This window comes from Corvus kubaryi, unplaced genomic scaffold (genome assembly GCF_017639235.1).
Source record: "Corvus kubaryi isolate FWS band 111438036 unplaced genomic scaffold, C.kubaryi_AGA036_p1.0 133, whole genome shotgun sequence".
NCBI classification, from domain to species: domain Eukaryota; kingdom Metazoa; phylum Chordata; class Aves; order Passeriformes; family Corvidae; genus Corvus; species Corvus kubaryi.
In genome coordinates, this window is record NW_024580667.1 from 40,750,866 (window position 1) to 40,776,368 (window position 25,503).

General features: G+C 37.5%; 1 long non-coding RNA gene across 1 annotated transcript; it reads right to left on the reverse strand.

Annotated features, from left to right (window-relative positions):
* Positions 1-7,399: 7,399 nt before the first annotated feature.
* Positions 7,400-21,284, reverse strand: LOC121666905. The gene is made up of 3 exons (XR_006016833.1): positions 21,190-21,284; positions 8,720-8,778; positions 7,400-8,269 (listed from the first exon to the last, which is right to left on the reverse strand). It is a non-coding gene; the product is annotated as an uncharacterized LOC121666905 (long non-coding RNA).
* Between the last annotated feature and the right edge of the window lie 4,219 nt (positions 21,285-25,503).

Below are 25,503 nucleotides of genomic sequence, written 5' to 3' on the forward strand. Positions count from 1 at the left end.
TCTGAAATGTTTCAAAAAACATGTTAATATTCATGTTTAACAAGCACAATAACAATAACAGGTTCAATTATTTGTCTTTTCCCCTATCTCAAATTCTTGTGATGTTAAATGTTACTGCCAAATTAGAACAACTACAGAGGTAAGACTTTCCACTTACTACTCATTTAAACATTCTAGTAAAGTTAATTCATGTCAAGGGATAAATTCCTTTTATCCAAACTCAATACCGGTTTGTGAAGACTCATTATAAGTGGTTTAATATGCTTAATTGATTCTGAAAAATCTCAAACGTCAAAGAAATTTTTAAGAAACCAGATATATGCAGATAAACTGCAAAGGGTCTTTATCCATATTTATCATTACATACAGCTATCTGATTATTATCTGAAGATAGTTCATTCACTGTAGCATAAATAGGATTTATGTGATGATGAAGTATGAGTTTCAAACTGGTAAACTTTCATAATTCGTAAGTTTTCTTCATGTTTTGTGTTTTTACTCACTACAAACTACAACTACAAATGAACTCTAAATCTACTTCTTTGTCTAGGAGTGGTAAAATCCTCTAAGAGAGTGGGGAAATCCTCCAAAAATCTCTGTAAGATTTTATCTAAAATTTTTAGAGTCTTTCTTTCTGTTCACTAGATAAAAATCTGTAATTTCATAAAAAGGTTTAAGTGTCTTGAGCAAAACTTTGGGGTTTTTTCCCCAATTGAAGAATGGGAGATGCCGCCAGGCACCATTTACACACACACACACATATTAAAAAAACAAACAAAAAACCCCAAAAAAGCCCCCACAAAACAAAACAAAGCAAAAGAAAACAAAAGAAAAGAAAACAAAAGAAAAGAAAAGAAAACAAAACAAAAAAACTGGCCAGAACATGGACTGATGAGATGAAGGGGATAGTTGCATTAACATATTCAGTCACTGGCTATGTTTAATGATGGAATTAATAGTATTCTGTTTAATTTTATCTACACTAATATAATGGCCTCCTAATATTGATTAAAATAATATTGCAATATTTCTGAGAGACTTTTAAATAAAGAGGATTTCAGAATTTACTCCTCTCTAAGCTGAAGTACTATGTGCTTTTGAAAGAATGATGAATGTCACCAACTGGCATTTTGCCACGTATTTTTGTTGTAGTTATAATATTGACATCTTTAATTCAGGGTTTGGAAATATCAGTGGTCTCAGAATATCTGTGTATATTTTTCTATTGCAGACTAAAGAGATCTATGATTTTGATAGATCTAAACAGATCTGCCATCTGTTCTTTTTGGCAGTACAGTGGAGAACACATTAAACAGAAAGGTGCCATCACGTAGTTATAGGACAGTATTTCATAAAACCACTAAAAAGCCTCTTGTATCTATTTTATAAAGCAGGTGGTAAAATCGAGTAAAATCATGTTTTAAAGAATAAACATGGGTGTGGGGTCTTTGAAATATTGTAGGATAAGTTTGTAATTTATTTGTGTAACATACTGCTTACCAAATAGTGACATATTCCCTCCAGTTTTGTACACCACAGCAGGGAAAAATAAAATCTTCCTGAAATTAAAGACTGAACAGGAGGAGCAGAGGGTACTTGATTCTTCCTCCTTCACTGTTCCAAAATTCCGGGTTTTCAAAACAGTGCAGGTACGTTTGCCTTTCACTGAAGGTGACAGTTGTTTTTATTACTGTTTTTTCTATCCACTCTTCTGTGTGTATCCTCCACCCACACAAACAGGTATGTGCGTAAACACATACACACAGAGACAAACAAATATGGGGAGGCACACACATTGTAACTAAATTATCATAGTTCCAAAGAAGAGAACTGGACTAATGCTGATTAAACAAATTCGTTTGAATAGTGACAACTATGTATAAAGTTGCACAAGTAATTCTAATCTAAATATGCTGTAATCGAAGATAAATAACATGATGTTTAAAATTCTGGCATCCTCTGGACCATTGTGCAGATTAATCTATGCATTCATGCTATTTTTGCTAAAGTTGAAGCAGTAACAAAAGTTGTTATTTTTTTCTTTCAAAAGGACAGTAGTGAACAACCTAAAATATATTTTTCTCTTTATAAGGTCTTCTCTAAATCATTCTGTGTTTTTGAAACCCTGTCAAAATAGAGCTTTTTTATCTCTTCATAGAAAGAAATTTAATATGACTGTTGACAGTATCTGTCATTTTAAAAGAAAAACTGGAAAAAATGCTAAGCAGTTAAACTCAGTGAATAAAATAATTTATTTGATGTAAACAGATTTTAAGACATATTTCTACCTTGCAGCCTTACTTTGCATACCTTTATTTTTAATACCATTGGATTAAATGGACATGGTAACTATATTTTCCTGCATTATTGTCCAATCATTGCCAGAAAATAACCATAGAATGGCAAGAGATTAACCAGTAAAACTTTTTTTTTTTTTTTTCAGTTAAAGCTTAGGAAGAAAAGGTTCTTCCTAACTCAGAGACATTTCCATGTTTTTTTTTTTTTTCAGTGAGACTAAATTAGTGTTTAACCTCATTGAAATTCTCAACCGTAAGAAGTTTTATTAGAAAAAGTAAAGAATAAGGTCATTCTGTCCTCTCCATAAAGAAGTTTAAATAACTACTATATAAAAGCATTAGAGATGAGATTACCTTGAGATTCACTAAGTAACTTCAGATATCCCATAATAAATTTGCTCCAAAACTATGTAGATAATAAACAAACAAAAAGGACTGGTCTGCACTTCTGAATAAAAGAACAGCAAGATATATCACTGAACCCAAACTTAATTCACAAGGACATTTTCTTTTTCAAATACCGTTGAAATTGAGCATGCAATTTAAAAAGCCTCATACTAGTATTGAAAAGTGAGTTGCTTATTCTGAATAACTATGACATCCACAATACATTTTTGGTAATATTGAAATAATTTTGAGTATAAATATATTTAAAAACTGGTTCATATGTAAAACACATTAGAGCAAAGAAGAAAGAAGGTTATTTTTTACTTCGAATGCTGAGGATAAATGAAAAAAAGCTTCAGGTATATATAGCATTCTGCTGCCTGGGAATCTAACAAAATGTTCATGATTAATGCTCACTATCTCAGCTTTCATCCTGTTTTTGGAGGTAAACAGCCAATTTATTGGATCATCACTGACAACATCATAAATTCAGAGCATTATTTATATGTTTAGTAGCTATACTGAGTTCCAGTTAATATGTGGATGAACAGCAGTGGGGTTTTGTTGAAAACTTTAATTGCTTCATAAATATATTATGAATAAATAGAGTAGTTTGATTTTGCAGGTGAGGAAAGTAAAATGCAGACATATTGATATCACAGACTCAGCTGTTTGGGCCTTACTAAAATGCCTGTGTTAGGAGAGATTTTTCTCTGTTTCAGTGAGGGAGTACAATGCAGTGCACCTAGAAGTAGCAGCACGTAGTGCCACTGTATATCCAGAAACTCGGCATCCCAGCTGCCCTTCCTAGTCCTTAAGCAAGTGCCCTGCCATCACAAAGGGAAGTACAAATCTACATCTCCTCTCGACATGAATGCAGCACACAGGTGAAAACAGGAGCCCACTGTTTTAAACTCAGATACAGTCAAGATTGCCCATCTGTTTGAAACTATCCCTCCTTTTCTGTTTTTTTTCCTCTTTGCATTTACGGTGCTACATGTGAACAATCCTGTCAGAAGTGACTTGTGAAGGATGTACACAGAATTAAGTTTGTGCTGCTAACTTCAGGAGAGATCTTGGACTCTCTCACAGATGCCAAAACTGCTTATGACTCAGCTCTGGGTCAGAGCCAAGTACTCATCCACAATGCTCCAGTTTCCAGGGAAATGAAAGATGAACTCAGAGGCTAACTCTTTGAATTTATGAAGACACATCATCTAAAATAAAACTGAAGACAACTATAGTAAATCACTGCAGAGCTATAAATCCTGCTTCTGCCTATTTTCTTTCCCCTTGGACAAATTGTATCTATTTAAACAGTATGAAAAATGGAAAAATGTAAATAGTTCCTAAAGAGAAAGAAGGCCACCAGTTCCCAAAAATATTTTTAATAGAGACTATAAAATAAACACATTTAAGGTTTTTTTTAAGTAGTTCAATATTTAAATCCCTTAAAAAAAAAGTCTTAGGCCATATTCCTGATGAATAAATGCATAGAATTTGTGTTATACAGGATACTTTTTCCATATTCCAGACTCTGAGTTTATGCAAAATAATTGTTAAATATTAAGAAAGAATACAGGAAATTATGTATCTTAAACTTGACGTATCATTATCCAGATCAAATTCCAGACAGCACTGAGGCTGTGCTTGTAGGCAAAATGCAGGGATAATATTAAGCTTGGTAAGATCTGCCTTATAAGAACAGCCTCAGGAAAGAATTGCAACTGCAGAATTCTCTGTCCTATACCGACTATTTTTCAAAAGTTACAGTCAAAGGTTGATATAAAACTTCAGTATAGCCTAGTGTGAGGATGGATCACTACAGTATCTTTACCTTTTTTGTCACTCTAGGTCCTTGAGTAAACGAACACTTGAATAATAAGTGTTGCTCTTCCATTTCTTCTTCAGAGGATAAACACTCTCCCTGGATCAGCTTATCTTATAAAAGCAAAATAAACCTCATGAAACAGATTTTTTTAACGTTTTAGCCTTCATTAGTTACAGTATCTTCTCATATGCACTTTTTCCAGGTGTGCCACTTTATTTGGTTGGTTTGTTTTTGTCAATAGCTCGTCATAATTGCACTGTTAAAGCCTCCAAGCCATATATTTTTATGTCAGCATGTCATTACAGAATATAATATATATGATAATGATGCAAAGCGTGACTAGTAAGCTCCTACTTGTCATCAAATTCGAGATATTACCAAGCTATCCACCACTGTTTTGTTGCAGAAAGATTATCCAAATGCTAGAAGGACTAGTATTTAATGCATCTGAGTCATAGAAAAACATCCTATGGTGTTTCCTTTTGGTTCCTTTAGGTGGTTGAAACTGCATTTGCCAAATACTTTTTCCATCCGTCTTACCTTTCTTATCTCAGAGGCCCAGAGTAGAACTTACCTTAACATTTTAAAAGTGATTTATGCGCTTAGGAGCCTGAATCGCAGAGGAAAATAATGAATCCTAGGATCATACATTATTTGGCCTTTTTGAAACCTAAATTCTTGCCTCCTCTGTGTAGACAGAGTAAGGATAGATCCTTAGTCTTATGTAACTAGAGAATTAATAGCCATCTTCTTACAGAAGGAGATATTTTCATACTTGGTCTACTATAATTGTGAAGCAAGCAATCAGCAAAATAATGGAACCATGTTTTTGCCCCTATGTCATGTCAATCAAGGAAACTGAGTCATCACCACAGGAGAAGAAACTTATCATAGCCTTTCACATTGGCACAACTACACAGAGCATTAATCCATTAATATAAAAAAATAGGGAACCACCTTGCTAGATGAGCTAAATGTATACACTCTTTCATATCACCTGGGAACTGACATGACATTTTTCAGAGGTAAGTGTTATCACTTTGAAGAATGGACTAGAACCAGGAGCTCACGCTGTATTTCACAGCCTCATGTTTTTTGATAGTTTCATATGAACTACTATCATCATTGAAACATGCCTCTTCATTTTTCTTGCTATTGACACTTTGAGATTCAAAGTAGTTGTCATCTACTTCTAATTCAAAAAGGCCCTGTATTTTGCAATCTTTAAAAAAATCTTCCCTGTGAGCTTAATAGTGTGAAGAACAAAAGAGAATAATGAACATTGAAAGCATTTACAATGAACTTTTCAGAAGCATAAGGGCATCTGTTGCTTTCTGTTGGCTCCTAAACAACTTCCATTTTTCTCTCACTTTACACTTTAAAAGTTTTTCAGATCTGATGGTTACAAAACAGCATTCACACCATAGTCTTACCTCTGACTTTTGTATTACAATTTCTAGCACCATAAATAATCCCTATTCAGGGACCTCCACCGACTCAAGTGAAGTCTCTTGACCACATCCAGCTCCAAATATCCAAAAAGATATTTACTAATACTTGACACTTTGGCCTCATAGCAAGGAATGGAAATAAGAAATCAAAACTACTCTTTGCCATTCCTCTGAAGGGGGTTATTCAGGTATTGGTCAGCTGTCAGATGTACAATAATCAACAGAGCATGGGAACAGTTCTAAGCCTGTTTATTTCAGTTGTCCACTGAATTCTCCTCTAAGATGATCTGGATAGAAGCACTTTGTGCTTTTTAATCTGAAAACAATACTCCACATCATTGGATATTCAGGTGTCTGTTCTACGTTATCTCCATTGACTGCTGTTATATTAAATTCAGCCAATATGACCTGGTTTTTTAATATATATATATGTAATATTACTGTTGTAGTCAAAACGTTTTAATTACAAGGCATACTGTTATAAATAATTACTTTTAACTTTCCTCATTTAACTTCATGCTGGTGCAGTAATACTTTTAAGAAAGACATTCAGATAGGAGCCAATGAAAACCAGTCACCATGTTGCACTGAATGTTTTGCTGGAGAATTGTGCTTGATATCTTTTAAACAGTAGTTTCATTTATGGTTTGAAATTTTCTAAGAAAGTTTCTTTATACTGAATTCATGCTCCATGCCATCCATGTCAAGTACTTCCTTGCTCTTTCTGTGGCTTCACAGGATCTAAACTAAAAAGTCATTATTTAGGCATCATCATTATTGGAAACATGAGAAAGCTAGCCTTCTAAAGAATTAGAATTCTCCTTTTAAGGAGAAATTTTGGATTTTATAGATCAAAATGTTTTCTCTTGCTACAATCATGTTGGAAAGGAAGGAAAGCTACTGTAAAGAAATATATAATATCACAGAGATTCATGAGTCTGCAGAGAAATTTGACTTGATTAAAGTTCATATAGATAGATTGGGATCATCCAGTACATAATGTACAGTGTGTATATCCTATTGCCTATATCAACATAAAGAGTTTACAAATAAAAGTATTAATAACAGTTCAAACTATCTTATTTCAGGTGAAAACCCCCCAAAAACAACAAGATTTCAGTGGTTTACTAGTACAAAAGAAAAAAGAAAAAAGAAAAAAGAAAAAAAAAAATCTGGATTCTAAGAAATTAAGATAAGTAAGCTTAATTTGACCACTGCTTAAAAACTGTCTAGTTGTTCAGTTCTTTTTGTCTCTATGGAAAATTCGAATAAAATTTTTATTTGTAAACCATAGATAAGTACCAGTTGACACAAGCAGGAAGCAAAATGCTACTATGTATGAAGGCTGCTATTATGAGCTCAGCTTTTTTCAACATATGTGTCATATGAAAGTTATTTTCAATATTAAATATTATTTTAAACACTTTAATTATTTCCATTTTTAAATTTCTTTTTTACTAAATGCATGTTATGTTACAAGGAATTCTCTGACTCACAGATACCCTGATAATTGAACATAATGCTTTCTGAATGAACACATTCTGAACAAGCACAAAGAAAGAACAAAGCATATTTTACTACGGATAATTTAACTTTTATTAGCACTTGACTTCAAGAAAGCAATGAACTCCAGCACACTCCCTGGATTTTATGCTCATCGCTGTGCTCTCAATTAGCCCTCAGTACTCTGATTAAGAGTGCATAGATCTCCAATGTATGTCAATCACACTGTGCTCCTTATTCAGGATTTGTCAAAAATCCCAAGCCTTTTCTGTACTGTCACTTAGACAAATAATTTTATCCTGGGTTTATGTATCTTGATTTCAAAGCCATTCTGGATGCCTTTTAGAAACACATATTCACGGGGAAAAAACCCCTGAGACTGAATGATGCTACCTAAATAAAATATTAACCAAACTTCACACTACCTTCTGAAAAAAAGTGGAATGTCTTGCAGCATTCTCAAACACATAGATGCTAAAAGTCTGTTCTAAAACAGACATAACCTGGGCTCCCAGGCAGGTTCACCTGTTCTCTGACTATTCTGGCTTGATGTTTGCTAGGGATCGCACACTCACCTACACAGCTGCACTTGCACATGTACCCAATTCCTGGCAGCATGGGTACATGGATCACTATGACACTAGGGTCCCACTGTAGCTGTTGGCACATTAGTCCACTCTGCTGTCTCCCCTTCCTGGCACTGTGACTCCACGGCCTGATGACCTGTAGGCTGACTGTAGAGGCTGGCACTCAGACTCTGTCCTTCCTTTTCCCCTCAACACTGAGCATGAGTCCATCCTCTGCAAAAAGAGTTAGAAATAGCATTTTGTAAGGCAGGGCAGACCGTGCTGGTGGCATGCAGAGAATTGTCAGACAGCCATGGGTTTACGTGGAATCGACCCTTTTGTCACCTTATTGCTCCACATTCCTTTTTTTGTCTTATACAAAGCAACTAGTTCCCTTTCCCAACCTTCACTTCCTTCTCTAAGCATCCCACATTTGGGATCTTGTGCTATCCCAAAATCTTCTTCCCCTGCATCCCATGATGTGTCCCATACCTCTAGGCAGCAAGCCCTACTCAGTCCCAAAGGTACGCTGAAGAGCTGCTCCCTGACTCTTCCTGATGGGTGTCACACCTGGGCCTGGGAATCTATTTGAATTTATATGCACTCACATGCATTTCTCAGCTCCAGCCAGTGTCTTTGAGTCAATAGTTACAGACAGATGGAGATTTAGAAAGAAGCACTTACAAGACAGAATGAACTCATCCTGATTCAGAGCTATTGTCCTTTCTTCTTTGTGATTTTAACTAAAGAAAAAGCAGATATACAGTGTGTCAGAGACTGAAATATTATATTTTATGGCTTAAACATTTTCTTATAGGACTTTTAAAACTGTATTACAAAAGCTCCAGAGAAGACTACCATACCCTGAATGGGGCCCTGACTGAGGCCTTACACCGCTCGCTGATGAAGATAAGGTAACAACTCAGGGCTGGGGACATTCACTGAGCACAGGCTTAACACCTCCAAGGTGGAGCTCACGGTCCCAGGGCTATCAGCTGCCAGGCTCGCACAGACCCTCTACCAAAGGGCGGGAGGGAGGAGAGGCTTTGGGTGTGTGTTGGAAACGCCTCCGGTCAGAGGCGCAGTGACTGCCCATCCTCCACTGTGCAGAGGAGCCCAGCTGAGGGGCCCTCACCGGGGGCGATTGGGGGGAAGCTTATCCACAGCAGAAGGGGGTGACATGGCCCATCAAAGGGCCCCCCTCAAAGGGGTCCCCACACCCTGCACCAAAGCACCAGAGATGATGCTACAGACCCTCAGTGTTGCAAGGGACAGCGTGTGAAGCCGGCCCCTGTAAGAAAGACATGTGGGCATTCCCACCTGGCCCGAAGTGTGTATTAATCCACGGAATTCTGCACTCTTTGGCATGTGGCGGCGTGTGGTGTGGCAGCGTGACATGGCGTGTGGCAGCATGTAGCGGTGTGGCCACAGCGGCAATGGGGGACCCTCACCACCAGCAGACCAGATGGAGGGGAGCACCTCGGATGGGTGATATGCTTCCACCTAACCCCTGTCACCTCTCCCTGTCCCCCCACCCCCCACGCACATTTCTTTTTTCTATTTCTTTCTCTCTTTTCTCTTCCCTTCTCTTTGCCTCTGTTGGGGTCCCTCCCCTGCCGTGTAGCCCTGGGAGAGGGGCCCTGAGGGCACAGGCACGGGGTTTCCCTGCCCCTGCTCAGCCTTGTTCCCACTGGTTGGTTTGTGTTCCCTGCACGGGCAGAAGGACCCTTGGTCCCGTGACTGGAACAGTTCCTTGGCAGAGCTCCGGTCATGCGGCTGGAGAAATAAACATCTCTCTGGAACAGCTAGCAAGAATCTGTCTGTCCATATATATTTCCTTTCCACGGGACTCCTGGTTTGATATATGCGTGTTGCAGGATCCCCACTGCAACAAATGGTGGAGAATGCGGGCAGAACGATCCCCGATCCCTAAGCGACTGATTTGTGTGAGTAAACCCTGGAAACTTTGGATTCCTCTTCTTGGTTTTGCTTTGCTATTCCATATCTAAACTATGGAGGAACCGTGGGAAGACTCTTGGCTTTCAGAGCCGCATATGGACATTTATCTTAAACTTAAAATGATTCTTGAACAACGATTTGTAAATTTTAGCTTGATTCAAGCTCAAAAAGAACTGAAACACTTCCTGGCATGGTTGTTTAAGAACTTTTTCTATGTTTCTTGGGATTTAATTCTTACCAAGGGCTTTTGGAAAACCGTTTGGACACAGTTAATACTGGAGTCAAAATATATGCCGATGGAAGAATATTTTCGTGAATATTACTTAGTTACCGAGACTGTTGAGCAATGTCAGCTGTGTCCTGGTGAAGGGAAGCCTGGCGCAGGGACCGTGCGGCCCAGGCCACGTGCACCGAGCGCTCTGCGAGCAGCAGCGAGGCAGTTCCCGCGTGCGGGCGGAGCCACGCGAGCCGCAGTGTCGGTGGCGGAGCGAGGCGCGGCAGGAGCGGCGGGACCCGGCGGTGCCCACCCGGCCGTGCACAGCGCGTGGTGGAGCGAGCCCCGTGAATGCCCGACCGAGAGGGGCGGCACGCGGGCGGCGGCAGTGGCGGTGGAGCAGAGCTGCGCCCAGCCGAGACGCGCGCTGGAGCAGGGCTCGGGGGGGTCATCGCTCGGGGGCCCGGCCGAGACGTGGGTGCAGCGCCCGGCATCGGCAGCGAAGCTGCGACCAGAGGAGGCGACGCACGGAGAACTGAGCGGCGCGGCCCGGCCCGGCCCGGCCCACGCAGCCCCGAACGCGACCCCGGGAAGAGCGCGCAGGCACCAGCAGCCCCGACAATTCCAACACGGGAGTGACCGAAGGAGAGAGCAAAGACGCAGCGAGACAGAAAACAGCAGCCACTTGGAAAAAGGAAAAGATCGTAGTACCTAAGATCTTAGGGATAGTAAAATGGTATAATGTTAAGCAAAATTATGGTTTTATAACAAGGTGTGACAACCAGCAAGACATATTCGTGCATAGAACTGCTATTAAAAAGAATAACCCTGAAAAATGCATCCCAAGCTTGGGAGATGGAGAGGTGGTAGAATTCAAAATTATACAAGGTAGAAAAGGGTTACGAGCATCGCAGGTCACTGGGCCTGATGGTGTTCCTGTAAAAGGCAGTATATATGCAAAAAATCGTAGGCATGTTAGACAGTATCTCTATTGTAAGTCCCCCCTACAGCCTCCCTTTCCTAATCCCACCTTTCCCTTTTACCCTATGTCCTATTACCCCCAGTGTATTCCCAATCCGTTTTTTCATCCATGGTTTCCCTCACAAAACCATGCTTTTGCCAATTGTTTCCCCAAAAATCCCTTTCCAATGCCGAGTGGAGGATGAAAAGGGGGAGGGAAGAAGTTAAACCCTCTCCTAGCTCAGTTTCCCCACAAAGCATGCTCAGAGAGTTCTGTCTCCCTTCTGTCAGCCCTAAGATGTTCCACAGAATCTGTTTGGACATTTAAAGGCTCAGGAGGGTGGCTTGTTTTGTTTTGAAACTGTTCTTGTTATGTTTATCCAGTTGTTTTCATTCTCCTTTTATTAAAATAAAACGGGTGAGGTGTTGGGGTCCCTCCCCTGCCGTGGAGCCCTGGGAGAGGGGCCCTGAGAGCACAGGCACGGGGTTTCCCTGCCCCTGCTCAGCCTCGTTCCCACTGGTTGGTTTGTGTTCCCTGCGCGGGCAGAAGGACCCTTGGTCCCGTGACTGGAACAGTTCCTCGGCAGAGCTCCGGCCATGCGGCTGGAGAAATAAACATCTCTCTGGAACAGCTAGCAAGAATCTGTCTGTCCATATATATTTCCTTTCCACGGGACTCCTGGTTTGATATATGCGTGTTGCAGGATCCCCACTGCAACATGCCTCTTTTACTATTAAATAAAATACATCAATTTTTTGGCAACAACATCTAACTTCGTTTGGTTTTAATCTCATTTCTGGGGATATTTTGAACCTTCTAAGTTCTTTCTGGTTTATGCTCAGAGACTTAGCTTTCTTTGCTTTCCTGGGTTTAAACCGGATCATAACACAGTGCTGCATGAAGCATCTGGAATTCAATTTTCAATCTGAAAGCTGACAATCAATATTACTTTCCACACCTGAGAAGCTGAAGGCTGAGGGGCAAGGTTTTCCCTCTGGATGACCAGAACATCCATACTACCAATGTGATCCACCACAATCTATCTTTTTGGTTAATATAATGTGTTCTTTCTCTTGCATTTGAGTATGTGTTTATTGGCTACAAGATAGCCTAGTCTTAGCTCTATGGATCCTGTGGATAAAGAGCAATGGGATTCATTATTTCTGAGACTCATTATGCAAACTGCTCTCCCAGATCCATATTATAGTACATTTGAAAATCATTCCACATATTCAAATGTTCATTTTCATAGTATTTAATTTTTTCTTCAGACAGCCTATACCACAATGGTCAGTACAACAGTGTGTCACATTGATATAATCAGGGGAATGATATATGTGACCCAAAGGCTTTTTGTTCCCTGCAGCAGTTCTCCTGGTAATATCCCTGCAGTAATTATGAAGAATATGCCGTGATGTGCAGAGATACTCTTTCCTCTGACACCCTGAGGAATTCTACAGGGACGTGTCCTTGGACTTTTAACTAGATTGATGTCCTACAGGTCTTTTCTTAGCATGGCGTATGTGGATAATTTTTTATTCTAATGTCTGTGGAGCTCTTCAGAAGTGATGCCCTTGAACCCCTGCCAAAGGGATTCCCTGAAGGCCTTGTGTTAGACAAGTATAGTTTGTCCCAAATCTTTCAGAAAAATGAGTTTATTACTGTTGGAGGTTTTTAAGAGGGTGATGACTCCTGCAATGTATATTTGCTTGGGATTTTAGAATGACAAAGCTTCTGAGAGTATTTCATGTTGTTGTTTTGTCACTTCTATTAGTTGCATTAATAAAGGTTTTCCCCTTGTCATTCTCCAGCACTTTCACTAACTATTCTTCTCATTTAGAAAACTCTAGTGTATTCCACATTTGATGTCACAATCTTGTTCAAGACCATTTTATATTGCTTGAGTATAGGCAACATAGCAGTGATGTTGTAAATGTATCTGACAATCCGTAACTGTGGAAATACACCAAAGCTGGTGTGATGGAAGTCACTGAGAACAACGTCCAAGTCAGAATCAAATGAAATCAGGGAAGATATATACTTGGGCCAAACAAGCTCACCACTTTATGGCTGGATGCAGAGCCATATTGAAAGAAGTGAGAAGCACATATTGTTCTTCCCATGCTATGCAGAATAAAAATTTGAAAAAAACCCCCTAAATTGTAAGGAGTTAAGGTGATTAGAGACTATGTCTCCATTGTTCTTTTCAAAATGCTTCCTAGGGTAACACTCAGAAGAAACTCTGCAGGTACTCTGTTAAAGAGCTGGAAAAAATAGACAATGAGCCTTATAGGATAAAATAATATTGATCATAAATGCTTTGCCTGAATTACTATCAGTCCTTTGACTTCTTCTTCTTGAAATCTTACTAAAAATATTCTTGTATATATTGAAAGCAGATACACATTTTCAAATTAATGACTTTCTAGTTCTCCTTAAAGGAAAACCTCAACCTCTCTGTTCTCCACCTAAAGCCACAAGGATCACTAATGCATTCAGAAAATTCCTATCAGTGTCTGACATAACTTTCCATACCCTTTTTTCTACTACAGCCCACTGAATGCAACTTGATTAAAATCAGTCTGTAAGGACTTCTGTTCTTATCTGCCTGCAGGATTTTCATTAAAGATAGTGATAATTAGGCTGTCTAATGAGAAAGAAATATTTCAGAGTTATGATCTCATGTCTGTTCAGGGCATATGTGTTCTAGTCTTTACTCCAGGCATTCTGCCCATTCTTCTAGTTCATGCATGTACTGGGTAAATCCAAAGACTTGTAAGATTAGTGAAGATTTATGACATGATAGAAATTATCTAACATGCTCACAGGTTCTCATGGAAATATGATCATGTGGAAATTTTATTCCACAACACAAAGAAATTACCTAGTTTAAAATCATATGCAACAAATGCAATATTAGTTAGATTAGAGCATTCAAAGTATCTTAGATAAAACATTTAGAAAATGTGAATGATTGAAGTTTTACGTTTTGTGATTTAGCAAAGAATGTTTTAGTGGAAACAATGTTCTAGTACTGGCAAATCAGCAATGTGGTAAGATATTAATAATGGTCCTTGTGCTTCAAAAACTTTTCATAAATTTCCTTTGAAGACATTCACTCATTTACCTGTAAAAAACCCACATTAAATTGTACGTAAATATAAACAGACATGCACACAAAACTGAACTCTCTTAACAATAGTTTGATTCGCACATTCTAACTAGCTTTTGAAAATACTGTTTTCTTTTTTGCTCCCAGCTTGATGGTTATTTCTGCAAAAGTAGTATTTTTTAGAGCTTCTGAAATGGAAAATCAACACTGTAAGGTTGTGAAGAGTTCCCTGTTGCCCTGGTGATTTACCATTGCATGCAATTTCAACCTGGTTTTTATACAGTGGTATATTAATACTTGTATATGAGCTATAGGGGAAAAAATATTATTTGCAGTGTGATTGAACCAAGAAGTGTATAACAAAGTGCCACATGGAGTGCTGAAGATGTAATAGTTGATGTTCATTCACAAAACTTGCTAACATTAAAGCTCATAATATTCTTTGAAACGCAAAGTGGGTGTACAGGTCAATTGAACTGTCTGCCTTCCTTCTGTTGAGGTGAAAAAAAAAAAAGGGGTAAAGAAATCCTGTTCAGTTTTCCTTTATCCTGATAATTTTCATAAATATGGTCCTCAATAGTCTCGATCTCTATGCAAGTGTATTATCAATTCACATGACCCAGCATGCCATTACATGTGTCCAAAATGCAGTACAGCCAGTAAATTGTTATGAATGGATGATGTGGGTTTAAATCAGTCTCTGCCTTTTGCCCAGGCCTCTGGCAGCAGGCAGTCACGTTATTGAGGTGTCCAGCACCCCAAAACCCCACTCTTATTCACAAGTTCTTTAATAATGGCTGATTTGGTCTATTATAAAATGGATTATTTATTAATAGACACAAAATTAACAGACATAAGACTTAAAACAGACTATTACTACACAGGGATAAGACACAAAGGGAATACTAGTATTACATGTGGGGTTAAAGGTACCATTAAATTTACAGCTAGCCAAGAAATAGTGTAACTTAGGATTCAGTGTTTCTTACTGCCAGTCCTTGACGGGCTAGACATCGAATTCCTTTCTCTCGAAAACCCACATCTGGACTTAAGGGGAGAAATCTCCCTGCATGATCTCAAGGAGTGTGTAAGAGACTTCTGCCCCTGTGATAATTTGTGTGGGCTTTTATAGACTGTCTTTTGGTCACCAATGTTTATTTTCTTTTATCTCCTTCCACATTTGCTCTCATACCAAGATGTGTACTGGAGCTTGCGCTCAGAATTTCAGGACCCTGGAGGTGCTGGACTCTCTTGACTCCTCACTGGGCTGTTAATCTGGCCTGAGTTATCTCTTCCAAATCCCCCAGCCATGAGAGAGAGAGGGGATGTCCTGCTACATAACCCCACACTAATATTTAAAGGCATAGATTTTTATAGGTCATTATGTAGCTGTGTCAAGTGTCACACAGTGGACACAAAACTTGCATTTCACTGATGGGAAGCCTCCTCAGTATGGTTCCATTGCAGCTCTCTCCACATGTTCTGCAGAAGCTTTTCTACATGCAGGAAAGTCTTTGACATTCCTTGTACTAGAGGAGAGGGATACTGTGTGACACTTGAGACCTTCTTTCCTTGTTGCCATGTCAGCTTGTGTACTTTTCATGAAGCAGTTGCAAGATGAAATTTACATGAAAATCCATAAGACTTGGGACCAGAACCCACATGAGTGTTTTAAGAAAAGAGTCTGCAGCTACTCCAGACCATGTTTCTTTCAATTTTATGTTTCAAAGGAATAATAAAACCACAGATTTTTCTAGTAGTCACATCTATAGCTATATCAGGGTCTTGACCTGAGCCAAACTTTGTCCCTTATGCTTTGAACTGAAGCCTCTGACTTTCACTCACTTTGCAAGTATTTCTTACTGGCTACCTGTTATCAGCTGTATTCTGCTGCTTTGGTATTTCAGCCTCTGACAAAGTGTTCCTTCTAAACATTGTTATTTATAATTCTTTCCACACACCACATAGGGAACAAAGGTATATCTATTATGAATCTTTTATTTTCTAAATATAGGCTAAGAACTCCACAATAATTTTTGGGTATTAAGTAAGCAGATAATTAAAGCAATAAATATATGAATGTGCTTAAAATAAAAATACTAATATCTTTTCTTGCTGATCTTGAAAAATGGGTTAAAAATCAATCCAAAATATTTTTGAGTGGTTTTTATTGTTTGATCCACATTTTAGAAGCAAAAATTCATAAAATATTAATATAAAACTGTAACACTGCTTCCATCTGAATTGAAGCTGTTCATTCCATATGTTCTTTGTAATTAATGGAGGGAAAGAAGAATCCTAGGTCTGGATGCAGTAATTTACACCTCGGTGTGCCTGGTTTCCCTCTATTGACAAGAGAGTGTACAAAGAGAGACTGAAGCATATGACATATGTTCTGTATGTAGACAGGTTAATACAACCTTCTATATCCTCTATGGGAATATACCCTATCCCCAGATGGTAATAGATACAGGATAAAACATGTGAAAAGCAAATGTTGTTTTGATCCATTGAGATTAAAACCATGCCATGGCATGAGAACAGTTTTCATTTCTAGATCCTTGTTTGCCCAATAACAGTGTACAAAGAATTTCATTCTTGTAATAATAAGTAGATTATTTTTCTTGATTTTGATAATGCTTAGAGTATCTGGAAGACCAGGATCTACAGCTTTATGTATATACAAGCTAAAAATGTTTGGTCAAAATCTGTCAAAATTTACCTAACAATAATTCAAATCTGTCATTAAATGCAGGTTTTTATATGAGATTTAGTAATCAAAGATCACAGAGCATCCTTCCTGTATTTGGAAGAAGAAAAGATAAAAAAGAGTAATAACCAACATTTTGAATATTTTCTTCTTATTAATGCATGCATATAAATCTTCTGAGGATAGACAGGCAATTGAAAGATAGAAAGGTGGAGTGAAAAGCAAATAATTGGAATTGGAAATGTATGTATATGTTCTCATCACTAGTTCACACATTTCAGTAATATTGACACTCAAGATTTCAAGATGCATTGAAGAAAGGCCAAGCTGGTTGAAACACGCAGATGACATTTCTCTCTGATGTTTTGTATTCTGTGTTAGTGAAGTTATAAAGGCAAAGGTATTAGTTAAATTATTTTGTGCCTGAACATAATATCTCCAAGGTGTATTTTTTTTGCAGAGAATGAGATTGTTATGGCATAGAGAAATACTAAAAGAAACATCTATAGTCAACCAAAAAAAAAAAGTATAGTGGTGCTTAATAAAAATCATACAGAACCAGAAAAAGAAAGCAAGCTCCAAAATAAGCGGTTTTTTATATGTTACTTTAAGAGTGATATTCGGCTAGAAATTTTGTAAAAGACTTCCAAAAAGTCTTTTAGTTTATTTTTCTTTAAAAAAATAGTGGAACATAACAATAGTAATTGCATAAAAACTTTTATTTAGTCTTTAGGTTTAGTCTAAGATATATAGGAAAAACCTCCAACAAGACACATTAATGATATTTATCTAGTATGATACAGGTATCATGGTATGTAAGGGTTTGTTCTTTTCTTTTCTCATTGGTTCCGTATGAGTCATTGTAGAATAGGACATTTGTTTTTATGAACTTTACTACTATTGTTTGCTTTAAAGAAAAATAGTGCAAACCAGTGTCTGCAGAAGAAAGTCACAGAGTTGTATGCTTGGAGCATAAGTGCTTAGAGACTAAAAGGAAGAGGGCAAGGAACAGTAACTTTTTTTTTTTTAACTTTTGAGAAACTCACTGGCAAAAGGGATTAGATACCGTAGGACAAGCTAGAAATGACATATCTTCTTAGGGTGACGTGATTGAGAGGATTATACTATTTCTCAAGACACCATAATGTCTGGAGAGAGAGCACTCTGCTCCCCAAAGCAAACAGTATGGTTGTCTCCTTAAAGTAACTTGGCAGTTACAGACTCTTTTCATTAAAGCCATTGTTGCTGACACTAAAAGTACTTCCAAAGCAGTTAACAATGGCTAGAAAATGGAGTCAGCCTGGAAAGGTAGAAGGTGGAAGCTGTCACCTGCAGTACAGAGTTACAATGTAAGGGGGAACTCTGAGGTCAGACTAAAATGCCAATCTGTGTAATTGGTAAGACCTGCAGTAATCACTTTGAAACAGCTTTAGCAGTTATACTAATGTAAGCAAAACATATGGCCCTGAAAAACACATTAGGTTGCAGCCATAAAGATTACAAGAGGCCTATGATTTGGAAGTATACATTTGATTTTAGCTTCTACTCCCTCCACACCAATTACTTTTCTTTCTGTTTAACCAGGGATCCTCATTCATGAAAGAAGAGATCATTCACTTATCTAAGCTCCATAGATAAGGCAAGATAAACACAAAATATTCAGACCATAAAAGACCTTTCTTGTACAGATCAATCTCTCCTGCATCTCTTTTTCTCATCAAAAAGACCTTTTGTCAGGACTGAACTTTTGGTTTAAAGCAGGAAAGCTGATGAAAAAATCAGACAATTGAAAGAATAAAGGGAATAAAGAACAGCAGAAAGTATTGAAAATCATTTTGAATGCTCACTTCATAAACAAAGCTACAAATGTTCCTCTCTGGTCGATGACTTCAGGGGTTTCTAGCACAAAGAACAACAAATTCAGATGACTTGTTATGCTTGTAGAACAGTGCCAGAGTCACAGTATAGGTTGGTAGAAGAGGGAGATTGATTGACCTTTAGAGCAGCAAGACACAGGGAAAAACAAATGTTCTGTATTTGCTGTCCTTGACATATTCCAAATCCCCAAAGTTCTGGTTAAGTGAAATTGTGCTAAAATGAGAATGCATCAAATCCTGGCAATTCTTACTATTGCTAAAATAGTTAATATCTCAGTAAGTGACAGAAAACCAAGCTGTTATGGTTAGTGAAAAAGTTGAGGGCATGATGCGCAACTTTAAAGACATTTCCCTTTACTTCACACATATATATATATATATATATACACACACATACATACATACATACATACTATGCTACTTGATAATGTCTTATGCCCATGTACACTGCTCCTCATTTATGACTGTCAGAAAACATTATTTCATTTTGCAAGGAGATTTAAAGGAAAAAAAAAAAAAAGAAAAGAAAGCTCTTTCCAAACTTTCTTTGAAGAAGCGGTAGTAAAAGAGAGTGCTTGGACAAAAATGGGAAAAAAAAATGCTGCAACCACTCTTACTCAGAGACTCCTGATTTTTGAGGTAAAAAAGATAAAGAATTCCTCTGTGATATTCCATGGGAATTTTCTTCTCATACTTGGTTCTTGAGAAACAAGGTCAGTCTTTCCATATCTCTTTCTAAATGAAAGAGATCTTTTGCTCATCTACCCAACATTATAGAGCTCCTGAGACCACTGCATTATTGATGAAGAGGTTGCAGACCTGCACCACAGCTTTGCCCTGTTCTTCAGAATGATTTCAAGGCAATCTGTCCTTTGAGTCTAACTGTTCTTTCAGTTCAACTACTTCTTTCTATAAATCCTCAGAAATCTCAAGATTGTTTTCTATTACGTGGGAAAACATATTAAAAAGAAAAAAAAGAAAATCAACCAACTAAAAAAAACCCCAAACCACAAACCAAACAAAATTCTTACACAGTGAGAGATAAACTAATGTCTTCTTCAGATAGACATCTCAGAAATATGATCAAGCTTTCAAGGAGAAAGTATAAATTCCTGCATAAATCTGGATTTTGGAAAATTTGCAAGGCATTATTCTAAGCTACTGATAAAATGACAAAACTTTAAGGCTCTCTGAAAAATAAAAAAACCTGAAACTTCTCATAGCTCAATTTTTTCTCTTCAGCATCAAGTTTTTTTAGGCACAATTGATTTTTTTTGTGTGTGTCCATGAACTAGTAACCACTGAAGTACCAGCCATGAGAAAAAGGATAAGGTTTACACAGAAGTTTTCTCAGATAATGACCTATGGGTTGTGAAATTGACTTTCAAAGCAATGACCACTCATCCTCACCACTTTACAAGACTGTTTTAAAGCTTTCAAGGTTTCCATTTTTTCTTAACATCAAATCGACATGCATTGCAAGTCATCTGGAAGAAAGAGAAAATTTTTAGAATCAATGTATCTATGTGCCACCATGACAAAATCCTTGTAAATATCTTTAGTAAACATATAAATGGAAAAAAAATAAAATTAAGATATTTTTATGCAAGTGATCCCTTATTTCAGGAACAAGCCTCTCTCCAAGGAGATTTTGTACCTATTTTCGATGAAAAACAGCAGTCAATATTTTATGGCAAGGCTAAATGTCTGTCTTCAGGTGGATGTTTTAAGGGCTCCAGGCAGAAAGGATATACTCCATCTTGGGAAGCATTTTTGGCTGGTTGAATATCTGAATAAAATATGGGATTAGAAATAGCCTTGTATTTTTTTTTTTTTTCCCACCATTAGCATCTTCCTGCTATGACTACATGGATCTTTTTTTATTTTTTTATTTTAGACTTTATATTCCCATAGTCTTTCTCCTAATTTTTATATATTCCTGCTTCTGCTGAGATGATAGAAGAATAACATGCCAGTAAAGTAACCAACTCAATTCTTTTTTTCACAAAATAACTGAAAAATGAAGGAAATTATGACAGTACTTATGATGTGTTAGTATAATGAAAAGAATATATAAACAAACAACTCCCACACACTAGTATGAGGATGACTCAAATCATGCAGATAAGAGTTTGCATGTTAAGATAAACTATTTTAAATAAAAAGCATATAATTTATCTATTAACCTGAAATTATAAATTTACAAATATCTGTCTATACACAAAACACCTAATAGAGTTGTGTTTAAGACAGTGAGTGAAATGAGAGCTAGGAAATCAGGAAACTTATTCTTAATGCATTTGTTAACTTATTCCACTCACCTTTCATATGCGGAGATGGTTGGAATTCTTATCTGAGTGCTGGTTTTTGTGCTCTCTTGAGCGTCTTCTCAGAGAGCAACTTATTAACTGTTACGATAAACACCCTAGGAAGATTGACAGAAAATTTACAAAATACCATTGAGAAAAAATGATTTTTGTACATCTTCTAAAACTTCCTGTTCTGTACCTCCATCTACTGGAGAATTCTTTACAAATAACAGACTCTGAAGGTTTTTCTAATTCTTCCTCAATGCATCTGTTATTTTCAAGGAAAGCTAAACCCCCGTTCAGGATAAAAAAATACTTCAGGCTATCTCCCTTGAAAATAACAGTTTAAGCATAATCATTAGCTCAATCATCTCTGTTTCAATATAACCCTTCTTATAAACATTTAAATTTGCAAAAAATATAGTGATCTAAACTAATTAGTAATAATTTTTTTTTCAAAAAAGCCAAACAAAAAGCAAGACAAACAATGAAACAAAACCCCACAGCAACACCTCTTAGACAATAAAGATTCCCTAGATACCTTCATCAGAAGTGGTAAAATTCCCTGCACTCCAAGACTTCTGTAAATGTGAGGGTCCATCTATATTAGTAGCAAATTCAATTCAATAAAGAGTACAGCAAAAACAAATAGTGCTGAGGACCTTGGCATACACACTGCAAGCATTTTCCAGTATTTTACCCTGACCTGGTCACAGGCTGATCCTGTGTACTGAAAACCTATCAGCAGATGAAATGACTTAGCTTTTTCTGGTAAGGTGTGATTGGAAAGATGTCCATTGTGTACATTTTGAGAATCCAACATGGAGAGCACCTTAGCACAGAGAGTACAAATGAGCAATTTACTCAAAAACAGACAAACAACAAGAAAAGCCACCCTTCTGGTCTGAACCATAATGCAGCCATGCTGAGAGATACCACTACACAACCAAATCTAAGCATCTCACAACGCATCTTTTGCCTAGTGTCATTTGAAATTCAGGTTTTGTTTCCAAAGAGGTCCAATCAAGTCAGAATGTTTGCAACTCTCTCCCTTAACAAAGCCCAGCAGCATCCCTTTCAGAATAAAACACAGCATTCACCACCACTTTGATTTAATACTGTTGTTGGAAAAGTTGAAACTATACCATCGTATGTATTTTGGGCAGAGTGGGACACCTGTATTACAGGTCTTCCTAAAGTTCAGACTATAAGCCCATACCCTCTGTTTTCTGAGTAAGGCCTCCTAGATGACCACGACACAAGTACTTTGGATAAAGAAGGGGTGATATGCTGATTACCCCACCCCAATTATTATTATCCCAATTATGACTATCTCCTATTGAAAGTGAATCACTTTTGCAGAAAGGAAACCCAGGCTCAGAAAATTAGAAAGAAACAGGAAAAAAGAAAGGGAAAAGAGAGAAGTTGAGAGTGTCTGTAAAAAAATGAATAAGGGTTTTGCTTTTAAGACCCATGAAATAAGTAACTTCTATAGTGAGGCACATGAAAGCAAGCAAAAAAAATTTGTCATTTTTCTTTGAAGAAAAAACAATGTCAGTAATTTAGCTGAGATTATTTCACTATAAAACATAGGAAACACATCTTTTATTGCAAAACCCTAACAAATAACCGCTAAATGATTATTGATGCTGCCTATAGTTTACATTTTTGCTTACAAAAAACATTTGAAAGGAATACAAGTCTATGAAATTAAATAGGAAATACAAGCATATTATCCAGGTCACATTCTAATTATTCAGGGGCTACTTAATTCACAGAACCTTATGGAACTGTCAGCATGTAGAAAAATTATGTTCTAATTAAAGAGCTAATGGAAGAATCTAGGAAAAAATTGTCATGTAGAAGTATCAAAATAATGTGTGCATTACTTTCAAAGTATTTTTTTTTTTCTGTTAAAGTAACTTACCAACTATAGGTTACTCCACTGCATATCCTAGAGGCTTGAACCGCCAAATTTCCAAACCAAGTACTTATTCTTAGAACTGGGAACTACTGATTGCCCTAATTTCCAAAATCCAGTTTGTAAAGGAAGGTGAGAGACCTGGTGTGCTCTGAAATTCCTCTAAGATATTGATTTAAGATATTGTCAGAACATATCCACTTGATATCCACTTGGGGCTTAGCAGTCACTCAAGCTTGCGAAGTGGAGCTATCGCTTATCACTATGTCCATTAGAAAATTTGGGTTTTGTCACTATTATGGTTAGTCACATCATAGAAGCAGTTAAAGATGTGGAGTATGTCCTAGTATTCATCACCCACTTTTTTTCCTATTCTTTGTAGAAAAGCAAGTTTTCACAAGAGCCATTTGAGTACAGGAATATCGGTCCTCCAAAGGGAGTGTCAGAGATGTCAAATGCACCTGCAACAGGCAGTAACAGCCACAATTTACTCCTATCCTTTTGTCTGCAGCTGCTGTTTCCTTATATTAGGAAATACTGCAATTCCTTCACAAATCACTGTGGTCATGTATTGACTCATACTCCTCTAAACCTACAGACACTGCCATCAAGTGTACAAAGGCAGAGCGAAGAAAACATCATCAAACTATAAAAATGTGAGAACAGAGGCTATCCTGTTCTTTGCCTCTTCTTCCAAACCCTCAGTTCTGATTTTAACCTGAAAGCTATTTAGAAGAAAACATAACTTTTTTTCCTCCTTGACAGGCTAGAAGGTATTTTGTCTGATTCATGACTTTTTGGGTGACAAGACACTTTTGAAATGTTTCTGAAGAGCTGATTAATATAATTGGAGATTTCCCTCTTGGTATAAGCGGCTGAGGAAGTTTAAACTAGATTTATGTTGCTGCTTGAAGGTAGTGTGTGAGCTTACTTCCCCTCTCTTTCTTCTTTATTGTTCCACTTAAATGGAAATGCTGAGAAAACAAGACCATAATTCAGCAATTCACAAGTCATGGCATACAAATATACTGTGTTCTGTCTTACCAAATATATTGAGGACTTAGGAGTTCAATAGGAGGGATCCAATATCATCAACCGTATCATGCATTTCCATGAATCTGAAAATATTTGGTTCTTACATCAGATGTTATTGTGTTTATTCTATCAAATGAAAAAAAAATAACTAACCAAACAAAAAACTCCAACCAACTAATCAACCAAACAAAACAAAACAAAAAAAAAAATCATAGCAAAAAACAACAGTAAAACTTTAATTAATCTGCAGCAAAGGTGAAAGCTAAAAGACATTTTTATAATTATGCCAATTAAAGAATTATATGTCAATTAATTAAAATATGTTTAAATAGTCCTATATGGCTATTTAGGGATATGAGAACATTAGAGACCAGAAAGAAATATTTCTGCTAGCAGACAAGACCTGAGAATCTACACTTTAGATTTCATTTAAACAAAAAAGTTCTTCCAAGAGCCTAACTTCTACGCTGTAGTGAGGTTATTTAATTATTTGGTTTACCAGTTCAGAAGAATAGTAACATTTTTTTTCTTTCTTACTGTCCCTCATTCCCTTTTTAATTGTCACCATAATTTAACAAGATGTTATGCTGTCAGAATTTAATTAAGCCTCTCAACAATGCCATCTGGTGGCATTAAAACTAAATTATTTAGAGCTCATACCTTTTCATCTGAGCTCCCACCTTACACTGTACATGTATGCAGGCAGTATGAGGGACAAACAGGAGAAACTGGAGATACGTGTGCAGTCATAGGGCTTTGATCTCATTGTGATTATGGAGATGTGGTGGGATAGCTTGCCTGACTGGAATGTTTTAAATGTCTCTTGGTTTGAAGTGATGGTTTCAGTCTTGACCTGTTATGGGTGGGGAAAGCCATGAAACACAAAGTTTGATGGGTTAATATATATTCAGGTTCAGGTGAGAACACCCAGGTACCTCCCCTGATGGGGGCAGCCCGACGTAACACTGTGGATCATATGCTGTCCTCTGGCAAAAGGCCCCACAAATGAGTCTGGGGCACTTTGTGGGTCTTTGATGGTTTGTGACACCTTAACACATGGCATCTGCCTCTCACATCAGTGTAGATGAGCCAGTTGTGCCCCACCAGAAGGAATGAACACCCTCAGACCTATGTGTGGGTGCCCCAATACCTCCCCCAAGCGGGGAGGTGTTTTATACCTGAGCAAGTTGTGTAAGGGAGGACATTGGCATGATAAAAAGCATCATCTCACCTCACAGGATCTGCTTATGGGTCTGCACCCTGGCTGAAAACGCCTGCTTGTTGCTAAACAAAGCTCAGTTTGTCATGGTCATTCCCCAGTGGTTGGTGCTTACCCCTGTGCTGTTTTTATTGAGATGAGAGGTTTTTCT